This window comes from Bicyclus anynana, chromosome 2 (assembly GCF_947172395.1).
Source record: "Bicyclus anynana chromosome 2, ilBicAnyn1.1, whole genome shotgun sequence".
Lineage (NCBI taxonomy): Eukaryota > Metazoa > Arthropoda > Insecta > Lepidoptera > Nymphalidae > Bicyclus > Bicyclus anynana.
The window spans coordinates 2517753-2532240 of NC_069084.1; the positions used below are offsets into that span (position 1 = coordinate 2517753).

Genomic DNA, 14488 nt, shown 5'->3' on the forward strand with positions numbered 1-14488 from the left:
GATGCCGTGTAGAAACCAAAAAGGGGTGTGGATGTTCATCCTCCTCCTAACAAGTTAGCCCGCTTCCATCTTAGACTGCATCATCACTTACCATCAGGTGAGATTGTAGTCAAGGGCTAACTTGTAAAGAATAAAAAAAAATCCAATAAAAAATAAAAAATATAAGTATGTGATATCAAATTGCTGCCCGATCTCTCTATATTTGTCGTAAGGACTAGTAGCGGTTACGGAAACAGGCGGGGATCGAATCCGTGACCACAACGTTATTAAGTAACGTCACACTGTATTATGGGACACAGGCACACAAGCGCACCGCAAAAGCATCGCCTGATGGGGCCCGAAAGCAGAAACAGAAGAGACAGGCGGAACTTCTCTCTAAAGTCTCTAATGGCGTCCTCTAGGACTCGGACCTTACTTCCGCCGCCGAGCAGTATTTCTGTGTGTGAAGAAAGGTAATGCTGCCGGTGTAATTACAGGTCCATGAGCTTTAGCACATATGCCTCAGGTCAATGAACATAAGGGCTGGAGCCTGGAGGATGGATGTATAAAACGGCAGACAGAGTGTTCTAAGTAGGCATATAGTTGGGAGAGAATAGTGTCGATTATCTGAAGAAAGAACACACCGTAGAAGATGTCTTTCACAGTATAATTCAAAGTTTGTTCATTTAATTTAAATCCTTGTCTAAGCCAGTTTAATGTTAGTTGGTTAGTTCTCTTCATACATCTTGGGAGAGAGATAAAATCAAACAACGTTAAGGAAATCTGCAAAGTTCAGAAGTCCATTTGCGAAACGAGTCCCCATCGAACGCTTTGCCAAGTTCACTCATAACTCAACCTCTGCGTTGCTTTTCTTTGGGGCCTCTGCGTTATACTCGTGTGTTTAGGGCACAGGTATGTAACAACTTAAACATACCATTCTTATATCCTAATCTACATAATATTACATAATATATACTCCACATACACGTTTTTCTCGGTACCAGAAACTTGTATTAACTAGTTTCAAATCTGTTTATACAGGTGTCTCTAAAAAGGTGATATAACACCTCCCGTGACCAGAACTCTGGCCTATATTTAGGCCAAAGAATAAGTATTGCCATACAACGTGGCAATACTGCCAGCATTTTGGGCATTTTACCAATAATCGTCGATTCGGACGAATTCTACGACGCCTGAACCTTTAGATATAATATAAATTTAGTATATTTCCTTTTTAATTTTTATAATATGTAGTTATAGATATGTAGGTACGTAGTTTTAATATTATTGTAAAACTTTATAAAGTTAAATAAATAAATAAAATACCCAAGGTGATATTAAACGAAATAATTTGATGTTTTTACTTTATTTTTAATCTAGCGGACGCCGGCGACTTCGTCCGCGTGGAATTCAGTTTTTCACACGGGAACCATGGAGTTTTCTGGGATGCAAAGTAACCTATGTGTTAATCCAGAGTGAAATCTATTTCCATTACACAAAAACTTTCGCTTTTATAATATTAGTGTGATAAATAAATTTCTTTCTTGTTTTCTCTCTATTTCTCATTCACGACAATTTAAAATCTCCCATGATTTATTCCGGGTTAAAAAGTACCTTGATGTTCTGCTTCCAGGTTCCGTTTATCACTAACAAGCGGACGCCTGCGACTTCGTCCGCGTTTAATTTAGTTGCGTGGAATTTAGTTTTACACAAATCCCTCAGGAACCATGGATTTTTCCGGGAAGAAAAGTAGCCTTTGCGTTACATCAGAGTAAAATCTATTTCTATTCTAAATTTTAGCCAAATCGGTTCAATAGTCGCGGCGTCAAAGGGTAACAAACATCCAAACATATACACCCATACAAGAAAATAATTTAAATCGGTTCATCTGTTTAACCGTGAAAAGTTAACAGACAGACGTACTTTCGCATTTATTATTAGTATGGATATACGAAGTTGTAGAATAATGTTCAATTACACACCGTATGCTACCCCGTGCTCGCTATCGATCCCGCGAACTTCGCCGTCGACTCACCGGGGCCCTTTCTTTTAGGGTGTGGCGAATCCTTACAAGCACGTTACACTATACGAGTTGTTCGACTTACCCGCTCTATGGGTTTGCTAAGGTCAACGAGGAAGTTACTTTAAAAAATATCATCAGTTTTTTTATATACTTGTGTAGCGTGTAGGCTAGAATTAATTAAACGTGTAAGTTAGCTGTTAGTGAATGTAATAAAATGACGTAGTCTTATGTAAACAATATGGTACAGACACGCATCTCGCTGTCGAGTGTAGATCCATGTAATATAAATAATAATAATATAATAATAAAGCCTTTTATTTCCAGAAATATATACAGTTATTAACAAATACATTACAATAATTAAAAAAATAAAATAAAAGTAGGTACACATTAAAATTCAAACTACACTATAACTATAGAATGTCTCTTATTTCAGTGTGCCTTACGGCAAAGGCTCCATGTAATATAGTCGATCAGTAAACCTCCTAACGTGAAAACGCCTTTTATTTAAATGCCATCTAACCGTAACAAGATATTATAATCCACAAACTTGCAACCCTTCAGACCTATCAAACAATGTTACATATTTTATTACCAGATGTTAACGCTCCTACTGCTTCGTTGGTTAACTTTTTAGCCTATGGGGCTTCGGATGAAAAGGACCTGGGTTCGAGTCATGGGTCAGGCTATGTAATACTGAGTTTTATTGTCACGTAATGTTAATCTGTCGGTTCTGGTCCGATCATTAACGTCTGTTAATGATCGGTAAAAAATCAACATTATTACTCGTATTGGAGCAGCGTTGCGATGAAGGCCTGGCCTTCAAGCTAAGGCCGAAAGGCTGCTGCTAATGTTGACGAACTTTAAGAATACATTGCCTACATTTTCCAGTTAATTCAATAACTTTGAAGTAAGTTAGACACATTTACGAGTATACTAATATATAAAGCTAAAGAGTTTGTTTATTTGTTTGATTGAAGGCGCTAATCTCGGGAACTACTGGTCCGATTTGAAAAATTCTTTCAGTGTTAGATAGGCCATTTATCGAGGAAGGCTATAGGCTATATATTATCCCCGTACTCTTACGGGAACGAGAACCACGCGGGTGAAACCGCGCGGCGTCAGCTAGTTTGATATAAATTGAGATTCTATGTAACAAATATCATCCGTTACCTATTGACAACCCTTCGTAGATATCATACAGTAGGTAGGATCTCAGTTCGTTTGTTATTTATTTTAATAGTTTGTTAATAAGGACCAGATTAGTGAATAGACCGTTTGTGTGAAAACCGCTGATCGGGAGCTCCTGTTGTAAGTTATTTAACTTAATTCGAAAACTAAAGAGATAACTTTTTAGCAGTTAGTATAACTTATTCTTTAGTGTAAAATTCAAGGACTTTTATTAACAGAAATTATTTTAATCTATCTATCTTCTATCTATCTATCTATCTTCTATCTATCTATACTATAATAAAAGAGTAGAAATCGAGTGTCTGTACTTTGACCAAATTTAACTAAAATCAAGTTAGGGCGATTAGAAATGAGCAATAGAATACAAAAATATTTTTTTTAATTTTCTTGTCTGTCTGTCTGTCTGTCCTTCTGTCTGTATGTTCGCGCTATTCTCTGGTTCTACTGAACGGATTCTGATGCGGTTTTCACAAATAGATTAGGTAAAGTTCAGGGCAACATATAGGCTTTGTTTCATTAAGATCGGACAGATAGAAAAAAAGTTATCTTGAAAAAACCGGATTGCTCAAATTGATTCGCAGGCGTTATTTGGAGAAACGAGTTTTCCACTAAAACTGTGTAATATCGACATTAAGGCACATATTCTATACTCAACTGACCAATTTGTTTGTTTATTTGGTTGAACGCGCGAAGCTAATCTCAGGAACTACTTAATCTATCTATCTATATCTATATCTATCTATCTTTTTATCTATCTATCTATCTATCTATCTTCTATCTTCTATCTTCTATACTATAATAAAAGAGTAGAAATCGAGTGTCTGTACTTTGTTCGCGCTATTCTCTGGCACTTTATTGTACACCGGCCTTCGGCCGGGGGTTTGTGATGTGGCCTCTGATCGTGGCTACGACTGGGCATTTTACCGATGCACAAAAAACGGAACGCGCGGCCTTCGGCCGGGGGTTTGTAATATGGCCTCTGATCGTGGCTACGGCTGGGCATTTTACCTATGCACAAAAACGGAACGCGCGGCCTTCGGCCGCGCACTTTATTGTACACCGGCCTTCGGCCGGGGGTTTGTGATGTGGCCTCTGATCGTGGCTACGGCTAGGCATTTTACCGATGCATAAAAAAAAGGAACGCGCGGCCTTCGGCCGCGCACTTTATTGTATACCGGCCTTCGGCCGGGGGTTTGTGATATGGCATCTGATCGTGGCTACGGCTGGGCATTTTACCGATGCACAAAAAACGGAACGCTCGGCCTTCGGCCGCGCACTTTATTGTACGCCGGCCTTCGTTCGGGGGTTTGTGATATGGCCTCTGATCGTGGCTATGGCTGGGCATTTTACCGATGCACAAAACCGGAACGCGCGGCCTTCGGCCGCGCACTTTATTGTACACCGGCCTTCGGCCGGGGGTTTGTGATATGGCATCTGATCGTGGCTACGGCTGGGCATTTTACCGATGCACAAAAAACGGAACGCTCGGCCTTCGGCCGCGCACTTTATTGTACGCCGGCCTTCGTTCGGGGGTTTGTGATATGGCCTCTGATCGTGGCTATGGCTGGGCATTTTACCGATGCACAAAACCGGAACGCGCGGCCTTCGTCCGCGCACTTTATTGTGCACCGGCCTTCGGCCGGGGGTTTGTGATGTGGCCTCTGATCGTGGCTACGGCTAGGCATTTTACCGATGCACAAAAAACGGAACGCGCGGCCTTCGGCCAGGGGTTTGTAATATGGCCTCTGATCGTGGCTACGGCTGGGCATTTTACCTATGCACAAAAAACAGAACGCACGGCCTTTGGCCGCGCGTTCTGGTGGCTAAGGCTGGGCATTTTACCCAAGCACAAAAAACTTTGGCTGGGGGCGTATGATGGGACTACCGACCGTGGTTACGGCTGGGCATTTTACCCAAGCAAAAAAAACGCGCACTTTATTGTATAGGGGTTATGATTTTGTATTTTTCATATATAAAAAATTCGAAAATGTAAATAGAAGGGGCGAAGGGTTCGAAAATGTACATCGATTTTCACGCGGACGAAGTCGCGGGCATCTGCTAGTAGATAATAACCCCACGGCCTTAGATGCAAAAGTCAGTCTAACTGCCCACAGAAGAGTAAAGACAAAAAAGTAAATAAAGCTAAAAACTAACCAAAAATATCTTCGAATACCTAATTCGAATCTGCATGTTTTTGGGCTTCTATTCAAAAAGTACAAACATCTATGACTTTATAAGAATATTATTATTTCTTAAAACCTCATTAATTAGCAGAAAAACGAGCTCAAAACATGAAAGGAGTCTATGAAACGTTTGAACGCAGTTATTTCTGTTCAAAGCAAAAAGAGTGGATATTCGCAGGAACTGTAAACCGTTGGACGATCCAATGAATAAATTTGCGGTAGCCTTCGAGAATAGCTTTATCCGGAGACCATTCCCGCTCCTGAATATCTGCCGTAATGGTGAGCTAAACGGGAACCCTTACAAAATACTCGCAGAAGCGGTAAGATGTAGTCGAATCCAAATAGTAATTGAACTGTGAGTACTAGTAAGTACTTTCACCCTTCCTCCAAAGTTCTTTACACCCACTTTGATTGTATAACAGCACTGACCCTTAGCCAAGTGACACGACGATTCTCTTTCTATCATCGCAAACGCTTAGAAAATTAAAAAAATGTATGGGAATGACAGATCTTGATCACGTGACCTGAAGATAGCAAATGTCATTCCCATACATTTTTCTAGTATTCGAAGCGTTTGCGATCGTAGAAAGAGAATTGACGTAACACTTAGCTACAGGGGCTGAATAGGTACAAGGCTGCAGTGACGTAGGGAGTCTTGAAGGGGCCCTGTGTCAAAATTAGTTGGACCCAAATGAAGGTAAAAAATTCTCACAAAAGAAACAAAAATGCTTACTTAAAATAAATATGATAGTGACTTAACCTATGTAGGATGTTTTCAACTTTTGGGTGCAAGGTTTGGGTAAAACCCGGGAAAAACAATTGCTTTTTTGACTTTTGTCATTTCTTAAGAGAAGGCAGTTTTTTTGTTTTTTTTTCGGGAAGCACCAGGACTCAGTGAAATTGTGGATTACGCTTTACTATTATTTGCTTTTACATGTATCATTGATACGGCGGTAGCAACGCTACCTAATGACGAAAATTTTCGCAGAATTTTTAACCTACACATGCCTTGACAATTTCTAGTCGTCCTACTGGATCGCTAAATCGCTTGACAAATTTAAAAATATTTTTATCCTAAACTGACCAAAGCTGGGCAACTTGTCAATAAAAAGCATCAAAAAAAGCCTGGAAGATATCTTACTTAAGAAATAATCTAAAATGTACAGGTAAATCATATCTTCAAGTACCTATTTACCATTCCATAGAGGAGAGTAATTTCAAAAGGTGGAGTTGATAAATATTTGAGCAACCTATTGAGAATCGGATAATAGCTGATGCTCCAAACATAAAAGCGAAGTAAGCATCTCTAGCAAGCTTTATAAAAGCAAATGAGGTCAACATTTACGTGAAAGCTTAAACTCTTAAGTTAAAGGCTCGTCCCATACAAATCTCTGAGACTTTAGCTAAACGTGATTTGCGTCTCCGAGCGTGTCATACGATCATACATTACTTTATTAGTAATACTATACTAGTACTAGAAATATATATACTAGTAATAGTAATACTGGCTGTTTTTGGTGCATTTGCCTAAAAAACGCACGCACTTCGCTATCTGTGCAAAAATGACATCATATGAAAAACAGGCAAAGATCATTAATTTTCAGAGTGTGTTTAAAATGCGTTTTCTCGCAAATGTATTATTAAACGTCTTATGACATATGTACGCTTTGATAATTACAGCATCTGCTTCCTTACTAAGCTCTCGCCTTTGGCTCGAGCTGCAATATCGCCTCGGCTGTAGTTTCAACTTACCGCACTTATATCATAATGTAGTATTATATATACTACATTTACTTTACTTTATTCTTATAATTGTGTAACGTTTCAAAACAATTCATTTAATACGTGCGATACTAGAAATCCCACGGGAACCACGAAATTTTCCGGGATGAAAAGTAGCCTTTGTTCTGCTCTAAGGCCCAGTTTATCTCTATAACTTGTTGTGTGAAATCGGTACATTGGTTAAGCCGTGGAAAGGTAATAGACATACAGACAGACAAAAACACAAACATACTTAATACCGCATTAATAGGTAAAACAGAGAAATGGTATATGTTTTCTGTGGCATCGTATAGCTTCTAAAAAAATTGAATGATTATGATACAATTTTTTCATTTAAAAGCAGTTGTTATCGAGACACGGTTGTTAGCTATACAGGGCGAAGATTTAATCAGCATCAGCATAAGATAAATATCGAATAAACCAATCCAAAAAAGCCTCCATGATTAGTTCAAGAATTACTAACACAAAAGTCGTCATTCTAGTTAAACTAGTGACTGCCGGAGGATGGGGTGGAGGGGCGCCTACCCACTCCAAAATCTCGTTCCTCCGTCTCCTTCATACCACAAAACAGTGCTATACCGTCAACGGTGGCATCCCTATGTGGTTGACATCCTGTCGACCCACATTAAACGCTGTGCACAGACCTACTGTGCCGAACAGTTGAAGTGTGGAATGCCTTTTTATTTTCAAACGACGAAAAACTGAGAGAAGGTTATTCGACGTGTATAATTTTTTTTTTATGAATGAACTCTGAACTACTGTAATTTTTTACTGAGTGGGCCGATTTTGATATTTTTTTTTTGGAAATCTAGCATTGGCACGTCCTTCAAAGTGATCAGTAGGTAGAAAATATTTTAATGTTATTTTAAAGGTTAGTTAGTAGTTAGAAGGTTATCAATTTGATGTGTAGGTATAATTTTTTATTACGTATGAACACTCGTAATTTTTTACTGAGTGGGCCGATTTTGATAATTTATTTTATTAGAAATCCAGCATTGATTGGCACGTCCTTCAAAGTAATCAGTAGGTAGAAAATATTTTAATGTTAGTTTTACTATTTAGTTTTGTTAGATTTTGAAGTCGGTTGTAATTTTTTTTAATCTTTATTATGTTTCATGTTTATGTTCAAGTTTCCTACCTATGATTTAATGGCTTAACTGGCAGGACTGGCAAAATGCCGCGAGCCCCTAACTCCTAGAGACCGTGAGTTTATTTTCAAGTTTCAAAAAAAAATATGAATTTTCTAGGGCCCTATCTAACAAATTTAGACGGTATAAGTAGTTACGCCATTGTTAATGATTTGAAATCTATCACGATAAACGTAAAATAAAATCTTGTAACCCAGTCCGACTGATTAGCGATAATTTAAAAAAAAAATAAAAAAAAGATTAAGCAACCCGTTAACCATCAAACTTTTTGTCTGTTTGAAAATATTGTCAAACATGTCAAGTTTTCGTATTTGACAAACTTGCTTGTGAACGGGGTCCTTTATAGATAAGGTTTGCACTTTACCGCAATCATTCAAGCCTATCTAATTTGAATCATAATTGAATATAATAAACTCAAAATTATACATAATGTTTTTCAATGGAATTTTACCTTTTAATTAACCGATCAACCTTTCACTAGATGATCAAAGACCTTTCACCCTAACATAATTAGGTTTCGAATTACGATCTTTAATTAATTTTGGGTGCTGAAATTCCTTAAAATAATAATACACAGGTGACTTTTTAAAATCTTTCTTTGGACAACGTTACATTTTTAAAAATATTTGTGTTATTTGTAATGTAATTTCGTAAATCTTCGAGTTATTCATCAAGAAAGGTCAGATAAGGTTGAATTATTATCCTATTTGGTATCGCAAAACCATGAAAGCCCGCATTCAAATATTTATGATACTTTATTAGGTACCTTTTTTCCCCCCCAACTCTTCGGTCAGCACGGAACCGTCTAGTATTACTTTGTGCTATATTAGGTTGAAGTTTTTAAGTTGGTAAAGCCGAGATTACCTACCATCTTAAAAACTTAAGTTCGTAAAACGTAAGTTTAGAATTTGTGGTAACTTAGTATAGTTTAGTTCGGTTTATTATCTTGATTGATATTATTAGGGTTAAATAAACAGAAAATTTAACCTTCTAAGCTTTGGCAAACCATGACAGATCGTTAATGTTCATCTAGGCAATAAATACTCGTATAATTCCTCCCCGTTTAAGCCCGTTTCAAGCGAATAATGAACTAAATATTCAAATAAGGGCCGAAGTTATTTAGCCTTTCACCTGAAATGAAAATTCCTAAATCCATTAAGGCGAAGAATAGCATTAAAACTTTAAAAATTCGATACCCATTTTATCAAAGAAAAGGTACAGCATTATTCTACAGACGTGCCAAATATGCATAAAGTTTGAAGTAAGGATAAAAAAGATAATAATATAGGCAGAAGCAGTAGCCATATTTGGTAAGCCTGGATTTTTTCATAAACTTGAAATAAGGCCGTATTGTAGAGTTACCAGTTTTTTCGCAGGATTGCGAAAACCCTTTTTACAACGTTCCTCTGTTTGGATAGACTAGGGATTACCATAAAAGCTTTAGTAGTAGAGTTTGTAAGATAAAGCTGATCACTGAAAGCACTACGACCATATATCGCGAAGTATCTATCTTTGGGCGGTTTTGGTCTAAAGGTTATGTGGGTCCGGTATTATTAGGTACAGGCTACAGGCACAATGCTTAAGACCTAGGTCTCAGGCTGGCCGGTACTGGCACCATGTAAGGCGAGTTCCTAGCATTGTCTATGATACATTGCTCTGTTTACCATAGATTGACCATTTAGTAATTCTGCTCACATACAAAAATGATTAGACTGATCGTCATTTTGTCGTCTTGATGTACGAAAATGTTTCCTCTGAAAATTATCAGCGTTTTAGACCGAAAGGTAAGAGTCCAACATAACCTGACCCTTTGGTGTTCGTCTTCGAGTGGTAGCAGACACAAAGGAGTTGTGGAACTCGCTATAGACATTTAAAATTTACTTATAACAATGTTTTATTTTCAACAATGCTTAATAAGGAAGAGTGTATTGAATGTCTGTGCACTACAAAAACTATGATAGTGCATTTTTTATACAGGAATATTTCTTTACTCTCCCAAAAGCTGGACCTAACGTTATTCTTGTCAAATTTAAAGTTTACCTTTTGTGCTATAGGTTAAATATAAGGAAAATAGCCGGAAGAAGTAATATAGATGTTTAAAAACTGTAGGAGTGTAAGAAAATTTAGTCGCTTTGTTAGAATGTTTTTTCTTAAACAATTAGATAAGTGGGTACCTAGTTATTGTTGTCTATAGACAAACATTAAACGATAATTAAAAGCTTATTATGTTTCTATACTAAATCAGGCAAAGCTAATCATGAGAATTAAAACCACGTGAAGCTTTTTAATAATTTTGATTGAAAAAGCATTAGGCTCTGTAGATCCTTTTTTGGTTCTGTCGAATTTAGTTATTAATTATTGTGCCTTACGTTACTCTTACAAATCTTTCATACAATCAACAGTTTAAAGATAAGTTTTTTGTATCAAAACTCCTATTTGTAGTCGAGTACCAATACGGACGAAGGTATAATAATAATAATATGCTCCCGACCGACTTTTTTTTTTTTTTTTTTTTTTTTTTTTATTTTTTTTTTCGGTCACGGCGGCTAATCTCATGGTGAGATTAGCCATGTACGCAGGAGATATTATAGTGCACAAGTGTATGCGCAAGCACAGGTGCACTCTCTCTTCCCTCACTCTCGAAATCCGATGGGACGGCAGACCGACACGACCGGTGAGAGATCAGGCGCAGGACCGACGGCTTTACGTGCTCTCCGAGGCACGGGGGTGTACTAACACCGCCAACTTCCCAACTCCAGGCTGCTATTAAGATTTTCCTTGTAAGAAAAATCCCAATTTGTTTTTGTAGGCCTGACCCGGGATTCGAACCCTGGACCTCATTGTTCGTAGCTGAACTAGCTAACCACGGGACCAATGAGGCAGTTAAACGGACGAAGGTATATAGATATAGTCACGGACGTATCCTACTTCCACAGCCAGAGCCGTCCGAAAACAGGCCGAGTGGACGGAAACGTGCGTCGTGCTCAAACAAATACTCTCAACTACTTACAGCTTACTCCAAGCGGTTCAATCCGGACGAAACCAGTTTTTTCCGGCACTAACCAGTTCACACTGACACTTGTCCGAATTGTCACGGATACACAGAAACACAGAGAGCCGGATTGTTGTATAGGGAGACGAATAGTTAGTGAAATCAGTAGATATGTATTTACCGCGTTAGGAAAATACGCGCGACGGCTTGGCGTCGATACGGTACTGAGCTGCCATGACAGTTTGCCAGGTTACTCCACGCATGCGCGCTACAGCACCTTAAGGTCATTCCCCATTGTTCATCCACGATTAGGCTGGAAAATTGATCACCCGAATTGGAAGTGAAGAAATCTCTTTAAATCGCGAAATCCAATTTCCAAAATGGACGATTTGAAATGGCGCTCCATTTACTTTTTTATACAGCGTAATATTTTTTCCTTTGTTTTGTTTTGTTTTCCAAAGTACTGGATATTGAAAAATACTGGGTTTACTTTGATACAAAATTAGAAATGATTATTAAATTTATTGTGTTTCGTTTACAATTATAGGTACCTACACGTATATCTACTTAGAAGGTAAGTACCTACTTCTCTTTCACGTCTATTTCGATTATTAGGTAACGTTTAAACGTTTATAAGTCTGATTTAATTTTAACTCGAAACCTCCACGCCTTTCCGATAGCGTTTGACAGATAGATGGACAAACGGATAGACACCAAAGTGATTCTATAAAGGTATTTTTTTATTCTTTACAAGTTAGGCCTTGACTACAATCTCACCTGATGGTAAGTGATAATGCAGTCTAAGATTAAAGCGGACTAACTTGTTAGGAGGAGAATGAAAATCCACACCCTTTTTCGGTTTCTAAACGACATCGTACCGGAACGCTAAATCGCTAAGCGGTACGTTTTTGCCGGCAGGGTGGTAACTAGGCCGAACCTCCCACCAGCCAGACCTGGACCAATTAAGAAAATCTCAGTCGACCCAGCCGGGAAGAGAATTGCCTCAGTATTTTCAGCGCACTATTACATTGCTTTGCTCTTAATTAAGCTCATCAAGTAATTGAAGGAAGCAATAAATTCAATCTGTAATTACTATAAGCACTGTAGATATCTTCGCCGCGATCGTATATTTCCCCGAGCATTGTGTCTCGCCCTTACCCTCTCCCTAAACGCAATATGCCGGGCAGATCAAATTGTGCCCTCAATGCAAACCGGACGCCCATAGAAATGGTTATTGTGGCCTAATTTAATGACCATATAAGCTTACCTACGATTGTTTTTTATTCCATTACAATATTTTGTGCCACAAATGAACACTAGCAGATTCCCGCGTCTTCGCCTGCGCTAAATTAAGTGTTTATTTAATTTTCTTTATTAAACTCGGGCTCAGTAATGGTTTATTATCATATTAGCTGATGGAAGTCCACTTCTGGACAAAGGCCTTAGGAATTCCAATCACCAATAAGTATTTCCCCGGACGAGGTTTATAATAAAAATATCTACTGGCAAAAGCTACCTATTTATGAACGTAATAATACTGTAGGTAGTTAGGTACATATTTATACAAATATAGATATAGGTATGTATATCTTCAGATTTACATGAATCTGTATGTGCGATATGTAGAACGATAAAGTGAACATCACATGGTACTAATATAATTTTAGCAATGAGTAACTTAAACGGACAATATTCCACGCAGCTTAACTTGCCAACTGGCAATTTTCACATGAGAGTTTGACAAAAACTGAGGTAATTTTAGGCTCTAAAAAACATCGCCTTCAAGTTACTTAAATCCCTGAAAATAAATATGTTACAACGACAGTTATAGTAAATGATTCTATTTCCAACGCAAAAATACATCCAGTTTTCTTGCCACCATTCCACGTGGATGATGATTTGTATAGTTATGTTTGCATAAGTTACCACTCTATTTTTTCTCAATAAATTATTCAAAGTGATAGTTGGGCTGTAAGACCCGAATAGTATATCTGGAATCCCTACGCTGCGTGAACCATTAACGCATCTGATCATCTGGTACTACGTCTTCACTTAACATCAAGTGAAACGACAGTCAAATACTAACTAATAGTCAAACAGAGATCACATTCGAGTCTATTTAGAAATAGGAACCCTATTTCTAAACTAATGAATGCTGAATGCAATGAATTGCGCGATATAGCCGGGGCTTAATTCTTGACCAGTGAGTATTGCACAAAATTGGACAATTACAGTTGCCCGTTTACTTTATGTACTGTATAGCTAAAACGGAAATAGTGTAGCGTTAGATTGCCCAATATTGTATCCTTAATTAAGTTACAAACATCTGACTTGGCAAGTGTTGCCGGCTCTTATTACATAATCTTCGTTAGGTATCTATCCAAAGATATTGTCTTGTAATTGGAGATCAAATTTGTAACTGTTGTAGACAATTGGTAACTTGTAGGAACATCATCTACCTATCTATACACAATACACTAGGTAACACAGTGGACTTAGTAATCTAAAATAGCCGAAATTTTGGATTTTCTCACTCTTTAGTCGGTAATCACGCGGGGACACTGGATTTTTGAATAGTCTTTCACAAAGACCCTTAGGCCCAGAGGGGCCTTTGTGAAAGACTTGAGGGTTTCGGAGCTGGAAAAGCTTACCGGGGAAGCAAGATCCCCCGCGACGTACCCGGGTAAGGCAAAGCCTCGAAACCTGTGCCCTCACCTGTTTCATGGGAGGAGAAGACACGGTTGGATATTTATTTCACTTGTTCTGTAGACTGTACCTAACCACCGCCTTGTAAGGGAGCCTTCTGATTTCTGAGAAACTCGTTTAGGTATTATTATGAACTATTTTGACAAGTAATGTCAAAAACTTCAATTTAAAGATCTAAACGCGTCGTGGCCCTATAAAAGCCCACGCCTTGGAAAACAGAAAAGTAAAATGGAAATATCGAGAACGAGTACTCCAATTTATAGAAGAGAATTGTAAAAAGGAAAAATCGAGGGACCAGCTGACTAGATTAAAAAGTTCATCTATTATATTTTCTCACGTATCAGAATTAGATAGATTGGACTGATTAGGAGGGGTCGTGTTAATGTCGGCGCGGCACTAAACCAAGCGCTGTGACACATCCCACCGACCCCGTGTCCATTCATCTAAACTTCGATCTCACTGACATCAAACAACTTTACACGGA

General features: G+C 38.2%; 1 protein-coding gene across 1 annotated transcript in view; it reads right to left on the reverse strand.

Annotated features, from left to right (window-relative positions):
* Window positions 1-11513, reverse strand: part of LOC112043757 (pikachurin) — a 156295-nt gene extending 144782 nt beyond the window's left edge. The window contains exon 1 of the mRNA XM_052886383.1: window positions 11317-11513. The gene's annotated coding sequence lies outside the window, so the exon portion shown is untranslated. The remainder of the gene's footprint in view (window positions 1-11316) is intronic.
* Between the last annotated feature and the right edge of the window lie 2975 nt (window positions 11514-14488).